We start from the raw sequence: 19,831 nt of genomic DNA, 5'->3' as shown, positions 1-19,831 counted from the left end.
ATGACACAGTGAGGAACCCAGCAACTTGGAGCTACCAATAGCTGCAGACAAAAGAAGCCCGAAGCAAACTTGCTCTCTTTAGCCGAAGAAGCAGGTCAGGGGCACCCAAGCAAAACAGAAGCATTTCAGGCAACAGTTCCACTCCAGCCAAACACCACCAAAAACACTTTGGCCCCATTCCCAACCATACCAGCAGAAGACTAGTGGACAGTCTAGACTTCTACTGTCAGTAGGCTGTAATAAGTTACCCCAACACACCAGGGTGATGTTAGAGAAGGCCCAGCGGGGAACCCCAACCCTTACAGTGACAGTGGGGACAACGTGGGGAGCCTGGACATCCAGTGACATCTGACCGACAACTAAGATACACTGATGAAAGAAACTGAAGAAGATCTAAATACATGCAGAGGCATGCAGGCAATGAGGACACAGCATAGCAAAAATGTCAGTTCTCCCTAAATTGATATATAGGCTTAACACAATTTCTATTAAAATCCCAGCAAGAGATTTGTACACATAGGCACTATCATCCTAAAATTTATATAGGAAGTTCAGGGAAACTACAGTGGTTAAGATCCTTTTGCAAAGGAAGAAAAAAGTGGGTGGGATCATTCTACCTGACTTCAAGACTTATTTTATAGCAACAGTAATCAAGGCTCTGTGGTATTGGCAGAAAGATAGACACACAAATCAATGGAACAGAACAGAGAACCCAAAAATAGACCCACACAAGTATGCTCAAGTGATTTTTCACAAAGGCGCAAAAGCAATTTTTATAGAGGAAGAATCATCTTTTCAGAATGTATTGGAGAAATTGGACTCTAAGAAAAAAAAGAGAGAAAGGAAAAAAGAAAGAGCTTCAGCCTAAACTTTACACATTATATAAAGATTAATTTAAAATAGAGCATATATTTAAATGTAAAACATAAAACTATAAAACTCTTAGGAGTAAGCATAGGAGAAAATCTTCAGAACCTAGGCATTCTTAGACATGATCCTTAAAATTAGAAAAAAGTGAGTAAATAAACTTCAACAAAATTAAATAAATTTGCTCTGTGAAAGTCCCTATTAAGAGGAACAGAAGGCAAGCAACAGTCTGGGAGAAGATATTTGATATATATCTGATACATATCTGATAAATCATTTATGTGTAGAATATAGAAATCTCAAAATTTAACAGTAAAAGCAAACAATGCAATTATAAAATGGGCAAAAGACACATAGAAACATTTTACCAAAAATAATATATGGATGGTAAAGAAGCACATGAAAATATGATGAATATCACCAGCCATTAGGAAATTATAAGTTAAGATGACAACATGCCACTACACACCTATTAGAACAGCTAAAGTAAAAAATAGTGACAATGAGGATGAACACTAGTGCAGCCACCCCGAAACCTAGCTGGGGCAGTTTCCTGAAAAAGTTAACATTCAGTTACTATTCAACTCAGCAGTTACACTCCTAAATCTATCCCAGAGGAAAAAAAAAAAAAAACACTTGTGTCCACACGAGTTTGTACATGATTGTTTGTAACAGCTTTATTTTTAATAACCCCAAACTGGAAGTGATCAAAATATGCTTCTTTAGGTGAGTGGGCAAACAAACTGTGCTGTGTCCATACCGTGGAATTCTGCTCAGCAGTAAGAGGAACAAACTACTGATACACACCACATCTAGGGTGAATCTCAAAGGCATTATGTGGAATGAAAACACAATCTCACAGGGTCACATACTGCATGATTTCATTTATATAACATTCTCTAAATGACGAATTACACAGATGGAAAAGAGGTTGGTGATTTTTCAGAGTTAAAGATGGTGGAAGGGAGGAGGGTGGTGACTATGAAAGGGTAATACCAGGGAAATCTTTGTGGTAATAAAGTATTTCTGTACTTTAATGGTAGGGTTACATGAGTCTCCATACGTGCTAAAATGACACACAACTACACACATGTTAATGCCAATGTCAAATCCCTGTCTTGGCTTTAAGGACTCTGTGAGATGTAACTACTGGGGAAAAATGGCAAAGAGTCCTCAGGACCTCTTTGCAACTTCCTTTGAATTTACAGTTATTTCAAAATGAAAAGTTTAAAAAATAAAGTTGCACTATAACGACATTCCTTTTTTCCATATCTCCTTCCCGTAAGCCTGCTCTTTGCCAGCTGAGTGTCCATATTGCTTCACTTGTGCTCTTCTGTCCTTCTTGTCTGTAGCCCTTGTCCTTCCTCCAGTGTGGTACATGCTTTGCAGACCCAGGTTTGGCATCTCCAGGCCTCCGCTGAGGGCAAGAGAAAGGAAACTGAGAGGATGGCACGGCCCCATGAGTCTTCTCGGAGGCCTCTAGGCTGAGCTCGCTTGAGTTGAGTACTTCAGATTTTAGATGAAGGCCCTGGTTCCAAATATACATAATGACATTTAATGAATAACAAAATTGAGATCTTCAGCATTTTCATCAGGTTCAGGTGACATACTAAATATGACAAAATAAAGCTATATAAAATCTCACAGTTGGCTCCCAAAAAGCAACAGCAAGAGCACAAAAAGGTAGAGATGACAGCACACAGCATTACACATGAAAAAAGACTTGGAGACTTTGATGTCATACTTGAAGTGTAATGTGAGTCAGCAGTAGTGCTGCCCAACACTAAAAATTACTATTAATTAATGCATTACCATTAATTGCAGGATTCATACAGCAGTTATCTATTCATTTCACACAAAGTAAGTTATTTAAATTATTTAACCTTTATAATCATCTTGAGAGGAAAGCCACACTTTATCCCCATTTTTTTGGATGTATAACTTCAGGCATGGAGATGTAAAGTTACTTGTTCTAAATCTCAACTCTGGTGAGAACAGATCAGCAATTCAAACTCAGGCTCAGACTCTTAGATTGTAATCATTTGATATACTCACAGCCAAAAATCTGCTATTTTTCAACAATACTTATGTGCCAAGAATTGTTCTGAAAAAAATGATTAAGATTACTGTTCTCATGGGCTTTATCTCATTAGATAAATAGTAAACAAGAATGAAATTATGTTATTAGTGGCAAATATTATAGTATTAAAATAGGGTGACATGATAGAAAGTAATGAGAGAAGCTCCTTTGTATTCAGTGTCCCCCAGGGAGGCCTGATGAGGAGGAAACACATGAGAAGGAGGCAGCTGGGCAAATATGTGGGGAAAGGGATTCCACACAAGAACAGGCAGTGCACATGCCCTGATGTAGAAACCCTTGGCCTCACTGAAGCATAAGAAAAGGATAACTCAGGCCAGAGCGCTGGTAGGGGTGTGAGGGAGGCTGAGGGAGGTAAGATTAAATCAAGGAGTTGGGATTTCATTCTCATCATAATAGAAGTCTCTGGAGTGTTGCGAGCAGATGATGACTTGGTCTGCTTTATGCTTTCAAAAGAGCCCTTTGGCTACTAGTGGAGAATAGATTGTAAGGATGTATGAGGGGAGGAGATGGCCAGTTAAGAGCCTGTTGGGGCTGTCCAGGTGAGAGATGACTGTGATGTGGATATGAGTGGTGCCAGAGGAAATGGAGAGAAATTGTGTGTGAAATGATTCTGCTCAGTTCTCTGCTGGTCAGACCACACTCAAGTGTGTTGTGTTCCATTCTTAGCATCATTTACTGGAAGGACAGTGACCAGATAAGGCAGGAGTGAGTGCCTATTAGAAAATCCAAAGAACTTTCTGTATGTATACTATCACATTTTAAATATTTTAACAAATAATTTATATTTTCATATAACATTTTAACATTTTGATAATTTCAACCTTTTAATTTTTCTTTTTTACGGGAGCAACAAGCAAAACCTCTTTCATAATAAAAAACTACAGGAAATAAAGCTTGATAAATAATGTTGATAAGACATATTATGAAAAAAGTTTGAAAAACCTCAAACTATGCCATGTTCAAAGGACTTCCACCTAGATGATGAATCAGAACCATCTCCTGTGAAGAAAAGTCAATGAAACTGAGTGTTTAGGCTGATGAGCAGAAAATTGGGATGAAATGTCTGCCCGCCAGTGATGAAAGGGCTAAGGAGTATAAGGAAAACAGAATTCTTTGATTTAGCACTAAAATGAAGACTAAAATTTAATAAATAGAAGCTAGAGATAAGTAAGCTTCTGCTCAACACAAAGAACCTTGGGACTATCAGAGTTGTCCACAACAAGATGGGTTCTTGGATATTACCCATCAGTATATTTTACCCTATAAGCAACCCACAAAAGCAAAAAATGAAGCAGTGGATGGGATTATTTTAAACTTTAGATCCCATAAAAAATAGAAGGGGATATTAATTATTAGCTTTTCATGTATTTTTCCTAAACCATACTATTCTCCTTACATACTCTTAAGAGGAATTTCACATGTAAGCATCTTGACAAGTAAGTACTGTCTAAATGCTAAAATCACAAATATTAAAATATACTATTATTATTTCAGAGTCATGCTGAAAAGATCTAATCTATATTTCCATTTTAATTTGATTTAAGAACAGTAAATTATAAGGTTTGTTTTAACTCATTTGATGTTTCCATTTAGTGTTTTTAAAAATAGAAATCTTGAGTTGTATAGATTTTGACAAATAAAACAGACTTATACTTCTCATTGCAGTAGAAACAGTAAACTACTCTATTACTGTAGTTTTAACTCACATGATACTGTGCAGACAGCAAGTTGGAAAGATAATATAGTCCTGTTAATCACTCTTGTGGAACTTGAAAATAATTATTCTTTATTGGTGCATTAAAAATTGATTAACAGTGAATTAAAGCAATTAAATAATTATTTTAACACTTGAGACAGTGGAAGCTGTGTTATCTTGAGCTGTAAGTCAAGATAATTTTAGCAGAGGATGGGTGTTGTCATGTGTATAAAATCTTTGAATGCAATTCCAATAGATCTTCATACTATTGTCTGCCAAAATGTAGGCTCTCAAATTTTTGTTTCCCCAAGCCCAGCCAAAGCTGTGTCAGGTATTCATCTTCATGGCAGCCTCTTCAGCTCGATTTGGTGCCTTTATGATTTAGGGATGCTTAATCTTTTTTGAGGTGTTTGTGAGTTACACACAAACCAATCTTCTCAGAGGGCCTCATAAAACCTTCCTAGAAGGTCAAACATAAAATAAGGACTAAGTTGACATTAAGTGGGAAGAAACGTGTGACCATGTGCTTGAGAAACAGGACACAAGGCTGCTGTAAAGGCTGGGCAGTCAGTCCCAGAACAGCTTGTACACGTTTGTTGAGTGCATGAGTTGAATGCATGATTGAGTTAATTAATGAGCAGGTGTTTAATGTTTAAGATTAAACCAAACTAGCAGTGTGGTTTTTAAATAAAAGCCAAAACATTCTGAAGTGAGGTGCTGACCCACATTTTGGCATTAAATTATTTCTGAGGGTATTGGTGATCACTCGTATTGACAAATCATTCTTTTATTTAAGTCGAGTTTCTATTTTTCAAAATGCTTTCACATATACCCGCTCCTTTGTGCTTCATAACGCAGTTTGTGAGGGTCTCGGGGAAGTGTGACTTTTTCATTTTTATATCCTCACACTCTAGCCTGAGTAGTTCCCAATAAGTAATGATTTTAACAACCTCAAATAACAATTGTCGAGCCCTTATTTGATGGTCCCTTCAGCTTAGTTTCCTCTGGATTGAGTTATTCTTTCTAAACACCTTCAAGGATCCCACTTTATAGGTGAGACAACTATGGCATAAGAAGGAAAACCACTTACCCAAACCACAGAACTAGTTAACAGAAAACCCAAGACTCACAACCCAGTCTACTAGTTTCAAATTCACATTCTGTTTATCGCTGTAACCTAGTACTGTAGCATTTTCTTTCTTCTTTCTGTGGGGAGAAGGATATAAAAATGTCAAAGCACTATTTTTATTGATCAGAAACCATAAAGCACTCCGTTTGAATGCTTCCAAACAAAAAGTTTGGAAGCCACTCGACAGTATGATATACTTAAGAGAAGAGGTTTTTTCCCAAAGCAGAAACATTAATCATTAACTAAAAGCCATACTTCTTGTCAGTGTATCTAATTTCAGCTGGGAAATGTTTGTATTAAAGTGGGTAAAGCCTTAATGTGATAGTAAATTCCCGTGATGACAGGCTGTCAGTATGAAATTGTTGGATTAGCAAGAGGAGAAAAAAATTACTACTTTAGTGACAATCCTTGAAATGGAAAGTGAAAAATCATGCAGCTTAAGAATTAATTGTGTCCAAGCTTCCACTCAATTACAGTTTTCTAACTCTGAGATGTTAGCATGAATCTTTAAACGTGTAGAAATTTAGACACAAAGTTGTTTCCTTGACACTGACACTTGGACACAGGTGTTCAGTTTGTGTGAAGATTAAGAGTACTTCATATTCCTGTAGACCCAAGAGTCATTTGACTATGAGCATCATATGGGAATAATGCAATTTCATACTTCCTTTCCCCAAAACTATTATATATTTTAGAAGTTCTCTCAAAATACTTGAAATGTTTATTGGTTCCCTTCTTTTAAGTATCCCTAGGTATCTTGTGTCCCAAAGTCAGATCTTCTTAAAATCCTGAGATTTAGGGTAAGAGTGTACTGGAACAATACCTTGTACTCTGACAGTTTCTACCAATACTCAATAAACAGCTGAATTTTCTTTACATCTCTTCTTTTATGGTAATCAGAACACATAACAACATTAAGAATGATGATGATAATGATGCTGATGGTAAATTTATCCTTTTTAGCCATTAAATGTCCTAGAATAAAGTTAAAAAAAAAGAATATATACTAGCTATCAGATGTTAGATTTTTTTTTTTTTTGGCACAATCTTTTCTCTAATCCTTGGAATTTAAGTACTATCTTATTTTATGCTTTTCTCATAAAGATTGCATTATGTTGTTTTGTAATTGAATAGAATAGAATATTTTTCTTATTAAAGAATTCCACCCCTTCACACACACATATACATATTACCATGAAAAACAAAGAGATTTTTAATGCTATTTAGTCCATGGCTCTATCTTACCTTCTTTCATACTCAAAATATATATTTTCCTGCATCCTGGCCTCACCAACAATAACCAGGCACTGAGATTTGAAGAAGCAGTTATCTAGGTTTTCCTTACAGATGGTGCTGGTTGCTAGAGGGGGGATCTGGAAACAACCATGTTTCCTAAAGCAGTTATTCGGGATGAACAGAAGGAACAGAGAGGAAGCCACTCTAACTTATTCTAACACGGCAGTCAGAGAACTGTGAGATGGCTAAGGTATTAGATGTTTGCAAGTTGAGCGTAGTCTTCTGTCTGGTCTCGTATGCTATACATACCAAATGGAGGCACTTTCTAAATCTAGACAGGTGTCTTTGCAAGTGTAGAGAGGAAAAAAGAGGAGAGAAAAATAAGACAAGTAGTTTTTGTTTTTAGTTTAAGAGCAGTCAAATATTTACCTGGTATTTACCTGGATATGGAGGGGGGAGGGGTGGCTTATTCTTAATATGCAACAAAATACCATAAAAGTTTTGTGGCTGTGTCTTTTTCTGTCATTGTTTTTCACGCATCCAGGAATTGTTCAGTGAAAACGGGACCAAACGAAACAGTAGGAACAATTTTTCTGCATTCTGTCTTCTTATTTTACCAAACTCTTTCAAATAACCAGCAACTAGGGATCTTCTATGTTCCTCTCCCACGGATGGTTACATTATTTTGTGATTTAAGTTAACATAGCCTATCTGGCCTCTTTGGTCTTTTCGTCCCTCAGTGTATACTTAAAGGTGATATTATTACTGCCAGGATTTGGGTTTTTGTTTTGTTTTGTTTTGTTTTGTTTATTTGTTTGTTTGGCTGGTGGAATAGACAAAATTTCATTTGGGAAAATAAATCCATTTCAGGTCATGGTTCCATGTTTCCCAAAGAATGACAACATGTTGAAATGTGAGGTTGGCATCTCCTGCTCAGTGGTATTTATCCCACTTTCTGTGGCACAATATAAAAGATGTAGACAAAGATACTCAGTAAGTATTGGTTGAAAGAATAGGGATTTATCAGTAAGTGGTAGATGGAAAAAAAAATAGTGTAAGACTGGCGTGACTTACTCCCCTGGCTCTAAATGTCAAGTAGTGGAATTTGTTTACTCATTCCAGAATTTGAAATACTTAACCTTTACTGTGGAGCAGATGATGCATTACTTTGCTAGAGCTGCCATCACAAATTTCCAAGGTTCCACAAGCTAGGTGGCTTACACGACAGAAATTTATCATCTCACAGTTCTGGGGCAGGTTGGTCCATCAGCAGGTTGCTTCTTCTGAGAGCTGTGAGGGAGAATCTGTTTCATGCCACTCTCCTGGCTCCTGGTAGCCTCAGGTCCTCCTTAGAGGCGGAGTTCCCCATGTGTCTTTCCTCTATGCTTGTCTGTCTCTCTGTCCAAATGTCCTCTCTTTATAAGGATGCCAATCATATTGAATTTGGGGTCCAGCCCTAATCCAGTATAACCTCATCTTAACTAATTAGGTTTACAACAACCATATTTCCAAATACAATCACTTTCTGAGACACTGGGGGCTAATTTGAGGGGAACAAAACACAACCTGTAGCTGATGGAATATATTTTATTTACATAACATATTCCCTAAAAAGCAATAAATTATAATGGAAGGAGGTATTTCTTATCCATTGTGTGTGATTTACCTGAGGACATAGGATGATTTTATTTACCTTGTCATCTGCATCGGAGCTTGTTGCAAAAAAAAAGTGCCAAGTAAAAGCTGAATGAATGGAAGGATGGATGGATGGTGTATTCCTCATTGTATTAGTTTACTAGGGCTGCCACAACACAAAACAACAGATTGGGTGACTTAAAGAACAGAAACTTATTTTCTCACAGTTCTGAAAGCTGGGAGTCCAAGATCAAGGTATCCATAGGTTTGTTTTTTTCTGAGGCCTCTCTTGTTGACTTGCAGATGGCTGCCTTCTTCCTGCGTTCTCTGTCTACATTGTCTGTGTCTATCTCCTCTTCTTAGAAAGACACCAGTCACAGTGAATTAAATCCCAACCTAAAGACTCCATTTTAACTTAATCACCTCTTTAAAAGCCCTAGCTCCCAAATACAGTCACATTCTGAGGTTGGAGTCTCAGAATGAATTTTAGGAGGACAGAATTCAGCTCATAACACTTGTGAATAGGTTAAACTCCTGTAACAACAAAAACAAAATCCTAAAATGCAGTTGAATCAGAAGAAAATAAAAGTTTATTTCTCTCTCATGTGACAATAATTCAAAAGCAGGCCGAGGTACTGAGTGATTAATAGCCTGTTACATAAGGTCATCTAAACATCTAGGTTCCATCTATTCCGTTGCTTCTCTGTCCCTGAAGGCATGATTCTCATTGGTATGACTGAGAATGAGAAAGCTCATCACCTTGCTTTCAATTTGCCAGACCCAGGATTAAGCACTTTTGCATATATTATATGATTACAATTGTATTTTTAAAATACTGTCATAAAAAAATTATGAATGCATAGTGTAAGTCCATAAACTATTTGTTTTACTTATTCAGATGAGTCATTACTTAACACACTAAGTAAATACAATGCTCTTTCCCTTAACAATTCTTGACAGAACCCCACAACACATGTTTAAGACTCTGAACATATTTTCTGATGATCATTTGTTGAATGCTGATGCAGATGTGAAAAGCCAAATTCAAAATTAAAAAATGTTCATCTTTAAGAGAATGAAGATTGAGCAGTTTATACTCATCTGTCCACTTGAACAGTAGAAGATCTAGCCACAAGTGCATCATTCTTTTAGAAATGTAATTTGACCTACTGGGAAAATGTCATAGTGTTAAACTGTATGTAATCATTTAAAAATATGGACACATTTTAATAGACTTGTGATATTGGACCCAAGTTGTCATTAACATATGTTTGTCCACTTTTCCATAAGATAATCTTACATTCAACCCCAAGTCTGCAATATAGTTAAGGTAAATACACAAATAGAAAGAGATTTCTTAGTCTTCTAAAGTCTAAACAGGTATTTCTAATTAATGAGCATTCTTTCAAGCAATATTTCAGGGACTCAGTCTCCTTCCATCTCTTGTTTTATCATCTCCCCTGGATTCAGAGTTGTTAGCTTATCCTTGCACCTGAGGGAAAAGGCAGTGGAAATGGTCCCCATGTTTCTTAACCACTTTTGCTCATGAGCTAGTATTCGCAGAAACTAGTCACAGATGCCTTTATAAGCAAGAGGTACAGGTAACGTAGTTCTTGACTGGACAGCTACTTCCTAGCATTTCTCTGCACTAGACAAAGAAGCGTAGTGTTTGGTGGAAGGCTGATTGTCTCTGCAACAAACATTTCCTTTAAATGAGCAATGCAATGACCTTATGTCTTATTGGAGATGTTTCTTAGCATCCAGTAAGACGTACATGATTTCTGTGAAACTAAAATAGTAGGTTGTGTCCCTAATTTTGCCTAGAGGAACAATTCTGTGTTAAGCCATGAAATATTACCTACCAAAAAACTTTAATGATCAGTCTATTACTCTGTTATTATATATTATGCATCTAATTGTTTTAAGGCTGTCATCAATCAGCTCAAATCTATAGGTAAGCCAACTGTCAGAATATTTATCCAAAGCCTCTGGGAATGTATTTAGCCAGTCTTCTTATTTGTTATTGTAAAAAATTTAGCAGGTACCTGTAATACCTGAACAGAACACTAAAAAAAAACTTCCAAGATATAGCTGTAAAAAATGAAACAGCATTTTTATAGTTTTCGGTGACACAATCTTAAATCTTTAGAGTTACAAATTGTCTCTATAAGACAAAATTGGTTAGGATATAAAAAATGGATCTGGCATATATATATGTGTGTGTATATAATATATGTGTGTGTGTGTGTGTATATATATATATTATATTTATGTTGTAAGATAAGGAGATATAAGTGTGAGGGTTTTTTTTAAGAGCAAGGACCAGGTTTTAATCAACTCTCTGTCCAAATATTTAACACAGTGTCTGGTATTGTATAATTTTTCAGTTAAGTCATATTGAATGACTAAAAGAATAAATGAATTCAGTAGAAAGAGGGTCATATAGATGGATTATTATAATTCATTTTATTAGGTAAACATACTTTAGTAGTTTTTATTTTTCAGTTATTTCTCTAGTTCCTTAGAATCTATAATTTATATCATAATTTATAATTTTCTTTCTCCTCTATTTCATGAATCCACTCTCATTAAAATCACATGTTCCCCATCAGTAATCCAGCCCTCATCCTTGGTGTTCTTTTGCCCAAGACTTAGGAACCGCCACTGCCCTCCTTTTCTTGTATGGTCCCAGACTTCTCTTCCCCAAATGGTCCTGGAACAGAATGTCAGGGGGTTCCTACCTGGCCCAGGAGGATCCTAGGTACTGAGGGGCTTCAGACAGCAGGACATTTAAGCTGTGTAACTTTGTGAATATGAGAAAAAAAGGAAAGCACTAGATTCCTGGAAGAGTTTGAGTGGCTGAAGCCAACCGAGGAGACTGGGTTCTTGAGCAGTTTGGTCTGGGGATTGGACGGGAGGGCAGAATTAGCATTACTTAGAGGAGGAAGTCTAGTTATTGCAAAACCACAAAGTCTCAGCCAACCTCATAGGGCGCTCTGGGGTGTTGGAGTTATCCTGTGATGGCCCAGAATACTTGGGACTTTCTGTGTTCCACAATTGGTCCTTGGACTAGGCAGCTCTGGGCAGCTGAATCAAATCCTGAGGCCGCTGACAGCCTAACGCACTCAGTGCAGGGGCAAAAGAGCCTGTCTTAAAGGAGGATCTGGTCTGTGGAACTCCATGTCTATCGCAGGATCAAAAATAGAATAAAAGAGACCATTCCTTTGATTCATCTGTCTCTAATTCAATCATATGTATCTGTGACTATCAACATGTTCTGGGATAATAGTCAAAATACCAAACAACTGCTGCTTTCCACCTCCAGCCGTCAGAGCCAACACCGACCATCAAAAGCCCATTTGGCCTTGTCAGTGCAAGCTGCCTGAATACCAGCACCATGCAACTGTGAGAGTAAATTTCTCCTAATCCCCAGTAGTAGGAAGAGTTTGTTATGGGGGGAAAAAAAGTTTGGGTAACTTGAGTGTTTCAAAGTATGGATTAAAACCCCTTATATATTTTTAATATAATTGAGCATTATGATTGGACTCCATGAAGGCTTGGTAAATGCCAGGCATTATGCCCAAACCTTCAGTTATTTCGTTTAATACCCCTGGTGCTATGAGGCAGGTACCAATATTATCCCACTTACAGGAGGTGAAATGAATAGGGAAGGAATAAGTGATGGGCTCATGGACAAAATAATGTCCTGTTGAGCAGGGTCAGGGGCCTGTCTGTGTCCACTCTGGAGCTTGACCCTCCTGGCCCTGCTGTGCTCGCCATTTAATTTCTGAACATTCATAGATTTACCTTCCTTTGTGTGCATCACTTGTAAAAGAGACGGGGCTGTGAACAATGAAGATGCATTTCCTTCTTGTTCAGTTTGGTCTCTTCTTTCTCTGTTGGTCTGGGCCACCAGTCATTAGACTCGCCACTGACTTCTCCAAATGATGTTTCTTGATTGGCCACTGAAAGTTTGCGTCTTTCCTCTTTACTGCCTTGCCAACCCCTAATTAGTCTGAGACAAAAATTACAGATGATGTAGGGGGGTTTACTTTTTTAACTCAGGTCATTGCCGTAAGATATATACCTATCAGGCACTGACTGTCTTCATGCATACTTTTATCTCTTTTCTGTTCTTTAGCTTATCTTTTCAATGTCTTTGAATATAAAATATTATCACAATAAGTTTAAATAGCCTGCAATGCCTGAAACTCGGTAAATTGTTCTTTCTTGTTAGAATGTCAATGTGACACTTTTAAAATATGCTGTTGAATGAGATACAGATAAGCAACATGCTACAATAATGAGAACCTCAGTTTCCAACGTCTCCATATATTTTAGCTGTTATCACCACAATTCTTATCCAGTGCTTTCCAAACAATGGATTGAAACACATTAGTGAGTCATGAGAGTTTTTCTGTGAAATACAGCCTAAGAGAGATAATAAAACAGATAATTCTCACCTCCAAGATAACCACTATGCTGCAAGTTATTCCTGAGCCATTTAAAAAGAAGTTAAAGTTAATTTCAACCTTGTAGCAAAAATCTCTTTCAAATGGAGATGCCATTGTCCCAGTCTCATTGACTAGGATCACAAGGAACAATGGTTAATCCTTTTTTTTTTTTTTTAATGAAAAATGGATTTAAGTCCATATTCACTCTTTGGGAAAAATTTTGAGGTAATCAAATAAGGTTTAAAAGTATTGTGTTGAGGTTTTGTTTTTTGTTTTGTTTTGTTTTGAGAAGTAATTGTTACAGCTACATTTTAGGCTAACAAAGGCCTCTTTCACAAATGATGAACTGTGAAAGGCATTGTAAGTGCTTTCTCCAATAAAAGCAAATTTAAAAAATGATTGAAAATCTCCTTCACAGCCGAACTGTGTGCTTCTTTTGAATCACTAAAAATAGTCTACATGGATGGCGGCAATGTAGACAAATATTATACAAATCATTGCTAGTCCCTAGATGGTTCTCTACACAGATGCCCAGTGGCAACAACATCCACATTGTGAAATGTAGGCGTTTACTGTTAATGAGTTATAACTGAGTACATGTGAAAATGAGAAGCCAAACAATGAATATTTCTGAATATCCACCATGTATGAATTACTGTCTAGATACTGTCTGTTTTAGTCAGCCCAGACTGTCACAATAAAATATTGTAGACTGGGTGGCTTCAACAGGAGACATCCATTTCTGACAGTTCTAGGGCTAGGAAGTCTGAGAGCAAGGTGCCAACGTGAAGGCTTCTTCCTGCCTCCAGGTGACTGCCTTCTTGCTGTGTTCTAGAATGGTGGACAGAGAGACAGATAGAGACAGAGATAACAGTCTGTGGTCTTTTCCAGGAGCAATAATCCCATCATAAGGGCCCTACCCTCATGTCCTCATCGTGGCCTGATTACTTCCCAAAGATTCCACCTCCTGATACCATTATATCTTGGGGAGACACAAACATTCAGTCCATGACAATGTGTCAGTTCAGAAAGCCCTCTGAGAATTTCAGCCGTCTCTCGACAGTTTATAGTAACCCTCTGGTGAATCAGAGGTGTATTAGGTGTGCACTTGCGGTGAGCTCCAGAAGGACAGGAAGCTTATTATTCCCTGGCGTCGTCTTCGGTGCCTTGTGTATAATACAGAGGATGGATTAGCTGTTTGTATGGTGAATGAATGAATAATGAAGAGAGATGAGACAGACACCTGAGCATTCAAAAATAACAGGAACATCACAAAGAATATCTCACGGGCCAATACAGGACACTTTGTCATGTATGTGGTGAAGTCAGTGTATTTACTGGTTTTAAAAGGAGAAGGCTTCATCATGGAGGCAAATAACTTGGACTCAGTTGAGTAAAGAAGTGGGAGAGTGAAGAGAGGGAGTTATTAACGGAGGAGATTTCATGAGACTAAGCCACAAGACAGGGAATTTCAAGCTGTTTCCTGGGGACACTAAGCAGTCCAAATTTATTACAAATATGGTAGAAGAAAATAATTGAGGGGATTAAGCTCTACAGGCGATTTGGCAAACTTAGGTCTCTAGACCCTGTATCAGCTATGGGATGTTTTATCTTTGTTCTGTATGCTTTAAAATGTTCCAATTTAGTTATCAACACATACACCTTGGAAAATTTCACACGCAAATCCAGATTCTCAGCTTTTCACAAAAATTCTGTGATTTAACAACATTACCCTCTAGTCCAATCAGTGCTATCAGTGGGAATGAAGAAGCAGCAGCCTAGGCCCCCCTCCTCTTGTTTACCTTTGACCCCACTGGATCCTTTCACTCAGTTATGTTGATCTGTCTGGCCCCTGGCAGTTGGAGAGGTCTGATGAGGATATAATTTGAGATCAGATCTCTCCCCACCTCTGTCTCTGGCACACGCACCTTGAATCACCACGAGCCTTTAACTCTTCCAGCCCCAGAAGTTTGCAGCTGTCCCAGCAACTCACAATGCCAAGTCAGAAATCATTGGAGCTCTGCATGTGACTCTGATTTAAGTCGACAAAAGATCCTGTTAAGCCTGAGAGAGACAGAGGAGGTGCAGGAAGCGTCACCATGTGGAGAAGTTAGACTTTTCACTCCATGCTGAAGATCCGCCAAGGGATGAGGAGTTGTTCAGTAACGAATGCCTTGTACAAGGAGTGATTCTGTGGTCCCTCTTCTGGGTGACCAACTACCTCCAGGAAATTCTTCTGCGTAGTTTACAAATCTTAAGTGCTGCGACTTCACAGTATTTTAAAAAACATATTCTCCTTGGCCTATACGCAACAGAAGTTCTCAAATGCAGAGGGCCAGGGACTCCATCTGAGCATTTTACACAAGTCATGGACCCTAATCGTAGAAAAATTTATATGCAATTTTGCATACAATTTCAGAAAGTTCAGGGGGTTCTTGGAAAGACCCTTCCTTGGTAGTTTGCTTGTATATACAAATTGTAGATTAAAGTCATTTTGTTCAAGGATATGATCAAAAGATTTAAAGGGTAAGCTGAGGGCATTTGGAATTCTCAGCAAGGCGTACAAGCAAGACTCTCAATTCCAAACACTTGGAAAATAGAAGATTTCTCTAAAATGTAAGGGCTATGGGTGGGAGGAGATATGATGACAATTTTAATTTTAGAAAGGAGAAATTTGTGATACGAGATATGGAGGAATAGAGTCTGACTGATGTTCCCTCTATTTTCAAACTCCAATGTACTGAAGTTGTACCTCTGTCATGGAATATCCAAGATAGTCTGAAATCCCAGCAATGCTGCATTGCCAATCTGTGCTCCAGAGCGAGTCTTCCCTACAGCAGAAATTTATTTTCTGTTTGAAACTTGCTTCTGTTTTGTGACCTAAATCTTAGCTTATCACATTGTCAAGCAGTGGTAGTGTACCTTTGTCAAACCCCTTACCACTGATATTAAACTGGAAGATTTTTGGAGCCAAATTAGTCTTAATCTTCCACGCATCTCCTGCAATATGCTGCACTCTCAAATTTTAGTAGGAACTCAATAATTTCTTTAATAATTTTAAAATTGTAATTAAAGTCACATTTTAGGGTCAAAAGGATTTCAAAACTCAATGGAAGTATTGCTTTGTTCTTACTGCTATTCTGAGAATTATCAAACATTTCCATTACGTGTAGAATAAAAAACAAGGAACTAAATAGTATCTGGACAACATCTATACTTGTATTTTGTGATTGAAAGCAATGAGTTTTTTCTTTCTACAATCTGATTTCTCAGCTCTATCACCTAGTGACAAGCATGTAGTAACATGTATTGAAGGAAAATTTAATCACCATTTTTAGTTTAAAAAAAAATCTGTCAATCATTAAAAAAAGGAGCTGAAAATTCAAATAAATGAAAGATACAACAGATATGACAGGAGAAAAGATTTTTTTCTCCTATTTATTCATGGGCTTCTCATTTATCTCACTTACCTATCAGAATTTAAACATATTCTCTTTAACACAATTAATGTCTTGCAAACAGCTAGAAAAGAAGATGGATGTGAAAAATAAGTGAAAGAAAAATGACACTTTTTGCATTTGGTGTTCAAAGAAGTGCGGTCCAAGAGCTGTGCCCCACAGAGGAGCCAGCGTGAATAAAACATGTGCTCTGTTCCTTGAGGAGCTTCCAGGCTGGCAGAGGTGCTAACGTCTGGAAATAATTGCAATTCACAGGGGAAACCCCAGAATTCCTCATGCGTGCTATGTATGGCAGCTTTAGGAGAAGAGTTGTTCTAGAAAGGAACTTCAGGAGCCATTTTCGAAATAGGTGGCATTCGAGCAGATCTTAGAGAATGAACTGAGTTTGCACATAACTCTCTTCAATGAGGTGCTGAATGTGAACTAAATTACAGAAAACAGAAGAGGTCAGCAGATGAAAAACACTCAATGACATTCTTAATTGGATGCATGCTTCTGATCTCCAACTGCTCAATTTACCAAGTAGCTTTGTCTAATCAGGATGTCTTGAGATAAATTTGGTATTTTTGAACCTGAGTGATCAACCAAAGGAAAATATCTGATAATGCTGTCATCACTCCTAATTCTTATTCAGTGTTTACTTGGCTGGTTGAACTACCGTATTTGCCTTAATGCCATATTGCCACATTTTTGTAAAGGGATTATAGAAGTATGCAACAATGTATGTTTTGTTTAGTTTGTAAGATAGATTTCTATTTTAAGAATATTCCAGGAAATACATGGTTCTTGCTTGATATGATCTCTTTGTTTCAGTCTCTTCCGAAGAGAATTTTGTTTTGATACAATTTTTCCAAACTTACTTAACATCTTAGTATCTAACATACTAGATAAGTATTTACCTTTTTTGCCTTGTAACCAAAGAGCCATAGAACCATTGACTTGGGACAGAGAGGTGAAATTTTTCCCTAATTATTTCATGTTAATTTAAATCAAATTGCAATTATGACCACATTTTGCAATATCTGATTATTCTTTAAACCTTCTTAAAGAAGGTTTAAAACAGTACCACCATAATTTGATCCTTTTATATTGCCAGTATAATTTTATTACAGTTGTACCACACACACAATTGTACTTACCCACAAATGATCTGAAAGTGAAAAAAGAGAGACAGAGAGATTTAGGAATATTTCCTAAATATTTATTTTCAGCTTTAGATGGCATTTCAATTTTGTTTTCATTTATTCACTTTTATGCATAAATATGAATATTTGCTGGTTACCTCAACTGATAATTTTGACTCAGGGTGTCCTTAAGGGTTTACAACTATTAGGAACAGAAATGCTTTAAATATATGCGTATATTAAATCAGCTACTGTCACCTCTGGTTGCTGGACGAGTGGGGAAGTCAAGATGACCTGTGAGATGAACGGTGTTCAGTTACAAAGCGTGCCCACAAGTAAATCTTAAGTAATAATAGTTAATGTGAATGACAGGCTTTTAAAAGTGTTTCTAATACATGGAAATGGATTTAAAAGTATCCTTTAAAGAGTATCACTCTCATTCACTTGTGTTTCAAATTGTTTCCTTGAGTGGAAGATAAAGGATGAGGAATAACTAGATGCCCTGAGAACGTGCACTGCATACTGCCATGCAGATCACAGCAAATAAAGAATAAATATACAGAAATGATCAGGTGTCCTGTGCTATGGGAGATGCACACATATAGAGCCAGATTACATCAAAAGAAGACAGTCCTCAAAATCAGACCAGAGAGAAGGTAAAGGCTTCTCAGAAAAGAATCATTTGTACACTAACATGAAAGCGTTAACATCTCTGTAAAGTATTGGGCCCTGGGCCCTGAGAGATAATGCATGCGTTAGGACTGACTGTAGGCATGGGGATTGACCAGGCAAAAGTCAGTCACCGAGAAGGATGAGTCCAGCTACCTATTACTGTATAGCAAACCAACCCCAAACGTAGCGCTTCAAAGAACAATTCATCGTTATTACACACTATTTCATAAACCAAAGACTTGGACAGGGTTGATGTGTCTCTGTTTCACAATGTTTGTGACCTCAGCTGGATAACCAAAAGGTGCTGGAAGAGCTGGGGGGCTGCTTGGACATCTCTCTCTCTTCCTCTGTGCAGCCTCTGCAAATGGCTAGCTTGTGCCTCCTCAAGCATGGCTGCCTCAGGAAGGTCAGACACCTTACACAGTGTTGTAGGGCTCTGCTAGGAAGACAGTGAAAACCGCCAGCTCTCTTACAGGCTAGCCCTGAGCTCACAGTATTATTTCCACCATAAAGTACTGGTCAAAGTTATCATAGGCCAGCCCAGATTCAAGGGCAGAGGACATAGACTCCACTTCTCAACAAAAGAAGCATCCAGCAATTTGTGGTCTTTAATCAATCATGAGTATTCTTTAATTTGACAATTGCTTATTGAGTGCCCACTGTACACCACCCACTGTTCTACTTGATCTGGTTACCATGGCAAATAAAACAAAACTGATGACCATATGACAGGATTTTCTATAAGAGAGGAGAGAGAGGAGAACCGGAAATAACTATAAACGTGGCTGTCAGGTAGTGTGGCAATGATAGTGTGCACAAGACACACAGGAGCTCCTCTGCATTTCCCAGAACAAAAGCGATGTGTGTCCCTTTCAGGCCAAGCCAGTTAAAAGGTCACGTGCCTCTTTCATCTCTTCTAGTCCTTCTGTCTTGAGCGTTGACATGTGCCAGGTCATACAGCAACAAGGTGGAGAAGAGACAGCTGAGCCGCATCACACTTGGTGGGAGCAAACAAAACCCTTTGTTGTGATAACCCACTGAGATGTAGGGTTTGCTTATTAGCACAGAATAATGCAGCATTACTTAACCTGACTGATGCATGTAAGTAATGCTATGAAGGAAAGTAACTGAGGTAAAGGAGTACAGAATGACAGTGGACCTAGGACTACAGTTGTGGACGTTTTGGTTAGGGCAAGAATTAAGAAATGTTGCTATTAAAATGTTCTAGAATTTTCAAACCCAGTCCTAGACTTTTCCCACCGCACCACATTGCCTCTTGTATATACTGGAGAGTTTCAGATGTCCTTCATATTTGAATACATTTTATATTAGCATTTTTAAAAGGTGGTCTGTTGGGCTTTAAAGGAGAATAGGAAATGATGGTGTTGGAATTAGCTGATAAGTAGGATCTTAAAAGCCAGACTATGTAGGCTAGAATTTTTTTAGCAAATACATTTGG

At 37.7% G+C, this 19,831-nt stretch overlaps 1 protein-coding gene and 1 long non-coding RNA gene across 5 annotated transcripts in view; one reads left to right on the top strand and one right to left on the bottom strand.

Annotated features, from left to right (window-relative positions):
• KCNIP4 (potassium voltage-gated channel interacting protein 4) overlaps nucleotides 1–19,831 on the top strand; it is an 813,618-nt gene that overhangs the window by 519,981 nt on the left and 273,806 nt on the right. The window lies entirely within an intron of this gene.
• LOC116668189 lies at nucleotides 2,189–9,959 on the bottom strand. The gene is made up of 4 exons (XR_004325252.1): nucleotides 9,888–9,959; nucleotides 6,671–6,674; nucleotides 5,497–5,499; nucleotides 2,189–2,200 (listed from the first exon to the last, which is right to left on the bottom strand). It is a non-coding gene; the product is annotated as an uncharacterized LOC116668189 (long non-coding RNA).

This window comes from Camelus ferus, chromosome 2, assembly GCF_009834535.1.
Source record: "Camelus ferus isolate YT-003-E chromosome 2, BCGSAC_Cfer_1.0, whole genome shotgun sequence".
Classification (NCBI taxonomy): Eukaryota; Metazoa; Chordata; class Mammalia; order Artiodactyla; family Camelidae; genus Camelus; species Camelus ferus.
This window is presented reverse-complemented; position numbering and strand designations above follow the sequence as displayed.